Source organism: Micropterus dolomieu, linkage group LG15 (genome assembly GCF_021292245.1).
Source record: "Micropterus dolomieu isolate WLL.071019.BEF.003 ecotype Adirondacks linkage group LG15, ASM2129224v1, whole genome shotgun sequence".
In the NCBI taxonomy this organism is placed as follows: domain Eukaryota; kingdom Metazoa; phylum Chordata; class Actinopteri; order Centrarchiformes; family Centrarchidae; genus Micropterus; species Micropterus dolomieu.
Genome location: NC_060164.1, coordinates 3,287,360 through 3,291,237, shown reverse-complemented (window position 1 = coordinate 3,291,237; position 3,878 = coordinate 3,287,360).

Here is a 3,878-nt window from a genome sequence, read left to right as displayed (position 1 = left end):
TGGTTCTGGAGCTGTGGAGTCTGGATCTGTGGTTGCGGGTCACCTGCTGCCCCCGTGTTCCTGCTCGACACACTCTGCTACAATTATTGTTACTAGTCCTATTGTTATTATTGTTATTATAATCATTAACATTACGATTGTTATCATTAACATTACTATAAATATCTGTACCATTTTTCATTTAGTCTATAGCAACATCACCTTTACTGTCTGTACCTCTGTGTGGATATTGTGTAGGCTGCCTCCCTCCCCTCCCCCCCCAACCGGTCGAGGCAGATGGCCGCCCACCCTGAGCCATGGTTCTGCTCGAGGTTTCTGCCTCTTAAAAGGAAGTTTTTCCTTGCCTCTGTCGTCTAGTGCTTGCTCTTGGTGGGAACTGTTGGGCTTCTGTAAATATCATCACAGAGTACGGTCTAGACCTGCTCTTTTATGAGAAGCGCTATGAGATAACTGTTGTTGTGATATGGCGCTATATAAATAAAATTAGATTGAAGTGAATTGAAGGTGAGACATATGAGGAATCAAGGCAGACAGGAAACTAAGCTAGACAAAAACACCAAACACCAATGATTACAAAATAAAACAGGAAATAAAGCTACTGACAATACACAAGGATATGTGAAAACCAAATACAACAGAGAACATGAACATGAATAATCAGCTAATCAAACCTAAACAAGAACAGAGAGGCAAAGAGTAAAACAGGAATGGGCATCAACAAAATAGAAAAAACCACACTAGAAACCAAGATCATGACAAAATGTTTCACTAGAAATACTGTAAAGGTGCTTGACAGTTGAATCTCTGAATCTTACCCTTTAACCTGATGAATAGTTAAACACCATACGAAAATGAAATAGGTGAACTTTTAATATCAAATCATGAACATGGTGTGGTCCATTTTTGGGGGGATAGAAACTGCACAACGCAGTACAACCACTTTCTTTTGGTTTAACATATTGTGCCTTATTGTATAACATAACATCTTTGTAGTGTAATCTAACAAACATAGCTAATCTGTACATCCTTAACTTGTACCATGCCTGTAGTGTTTTTATAAAAAAAAAAATTTAATCACAAGAAAACATTTTGTTCCCTTTGGTAGTGAAATAATTATGGCATGACTGTGAAGGGCTTGTGTGCATGAAGAGCTGCCATAAAATGCATTTTAATTAGGCACAAAAATTACAAATTAACCTGAAATTCCATTTTTCACTACATACTTGTTGTAATAAACCCCAGCTTAAGCTTACTCAGACTGTCAATACACAAAGACAAATATCCTTTTATTGTTAACCTAGAAAATTGTACTTGAATAGTCCAGAGACAGAATTAGTGAAATACAGGTTCCTGGAATAAAGTCATAACATCTGACATTTGCAAAAAACATAGGGCCCTTACTGACTGCATTGTGACTGCAGTGTGAGGAAACCTGAAGACGATACACCTATAAAAGGCTTTCAAAGTCAGAATAGCAGCTTTTTTTGTCAATCCTTTCAGAAACCTTGGCTTGGCAACAGTATGGGCACAATCATGTTTAAGGGGCCACATATCGTACAATGTCCATCACCCAGACGTTGCTCTGAATTCAGCACGAAAGTCAGGGGAAAAAAAGCTGTAGGAACAATCCACATGTCTGATGGTGTCTGACACAATCAAATGAGATCCTGTGCAGAATCTTAGAAAATTCTCAAGTCTTTCTTCATCCAGGTCGCTGATATGATGTTCGACCTCTTTTTGCTTTGCCCTCATATTTGCCGGGAACTTCAACAGCCTTAACACCTTCTTAGATGTGGGTTTAAGATCAGCATAAATCTTTGTCAGCTTCTCATAATTAACACTGATCTATGATTGGGGAATCTGCCTCCAACAATCAATAACGCATATTGGCTTTTGAAGAAGTTCTTGAAATTTCAGAATCAGAATTACTGGAAGAGTGTCTGTTTTCTTCTGCCATAGCTGTCAAGGACCTTTCGACAGGTCAACAGAGGAGAAATCTTGTAAAGCTTGCCTGAGGGTCTCTCGTTCTTGGCAGCTTACAAACTGAAGAAAGTCTTCAGTGCTCCAAATAACATCTCCTCAACAAAAGGGGTTGCAAGCTTGATAGGAAGGTAGTGGCAGTCTATGTCTCCTCAATAAAATTCTGCCGATGGCTTTTCCTTAAAATCATGTCTGATGAAGGGTACTTTCATTGTTGTCCCGAGTGTGCAACGATCATAGAATTCTTGCCAAAATGCAATGAAGACATCTCTCAGAACCCCTGACCCACTACTAGCTTCCTCTGAATTATCTGGGAGTAATGGTCTCACTGTGGTCTAGTCAGCCAGCAGTCTAATCAGAAAATGCTTCAGTCATGTCACTGTCAATTGTCAAACAATTTGCATGGTTGCTTTGCTGAGTAATTGTACTACTTAGACATGGATTGGCTGTCAGAAATTTCAATAATTTCATACACCCCAAAGTTAGATTGGCAGGAATACCGAGTGCGGACCCAAACGTGGGACACCAGAGCAAAGCAGGTTCAGTTGATGATATTTAATAAACTCCAACAGAAATGGTGAAGCAGATGTCCAAATTAAACAAAACTTAAATAAAAAACATTTAATCCAAATTATGGAGAACAGGGCATGGGCTGAACACTCAACATAAGACAATAACACCATAAGGACTGAACACAACTAAGGGCAATATATACTGGGGCACACCACATACACGCACACAAGCAGGAAGGGCAATTAATCACAGGTGAGACACATTAGGAATCAAGGCAGACAGGAAACAAAGCTAACTAAACTAAAACAGTAACACCAAAATTACAAAATAAAACAGTAAGTAAACCTACTGACAGTACACAAGGATATATGTAACCAAATACAACAGGGAACATGGAAGCAATGATCAATTTACAAAACCTACACAAGAACACAGATGCAACGAGTAAAACAGGAAAGGACATTAACAAAATAACAGAAATATACCACACTCAAACCCAAGATTATGATTATTATATGGTAGCATGCATCCACAGGGTGCAGGGTGCTGTTGATAGAAAACGCACTGCTAAATATTCCTGATAATGCTGAAAAAAACATTGGATTACTTTAAATTGGTGTTGTAGTATTGTGCACTGTTTTTCAAACAATTCAATCATTCTTTCACACTTTTCATGTGTGAAAGAAAGTGTGTGTATGTCCTGAATCTCTGGTCCTACTGAATACTCCCATATGCCTATAGTTAGAATTTATTTATTGTGAATTTTAGTAGGGATGTAAGTCATATGATAACTTGCATGCATAAGTTTCACTTCAGTTCCATGTGATCAAACCTACAGTTGTGTTTACATAGTCCAGATATCAACATTTCATGATATCACCATGTTCTTTGCTTCAATCACATTGCACAAAATCTGTTCAGGATTCCATGGTCAAGTCTAATTTTCAGCTATTACAGTAATTATTAAAAAAATATTCAAGGATATTTACCAGCTTCACATACACAGCCCTTTAATCCTTCATATGTTCAGCAGTGTATATGGTAAAGGGTTTCGGCCTTTATTCACTGCTCTCTGTTGCTCAGACAGGGTACTGGTGACTGGTGTCAACAGTGGAGTTAGCCGTGATATAGGGAGCTTCTCAATTCTCTTACTTGTATTCACGTTTCCCTCACTTGTGTCTTTTCCTTGCGTCGTTGATGGAGTTCAAGAAACGAGGAAATGTGTTTTTAGGTAGGTAGTCACAATATAACATGTTATAGAGTGAATTGAGTTTTGTAACTCTCTTCTACTACATAGCAGACAATATACGTTAAGTTTGGATACATGAGATGTCCTTGAGTGTCATGTGAAGCACCTGGGTAACCCTCTCTATCCTGGACAGAGG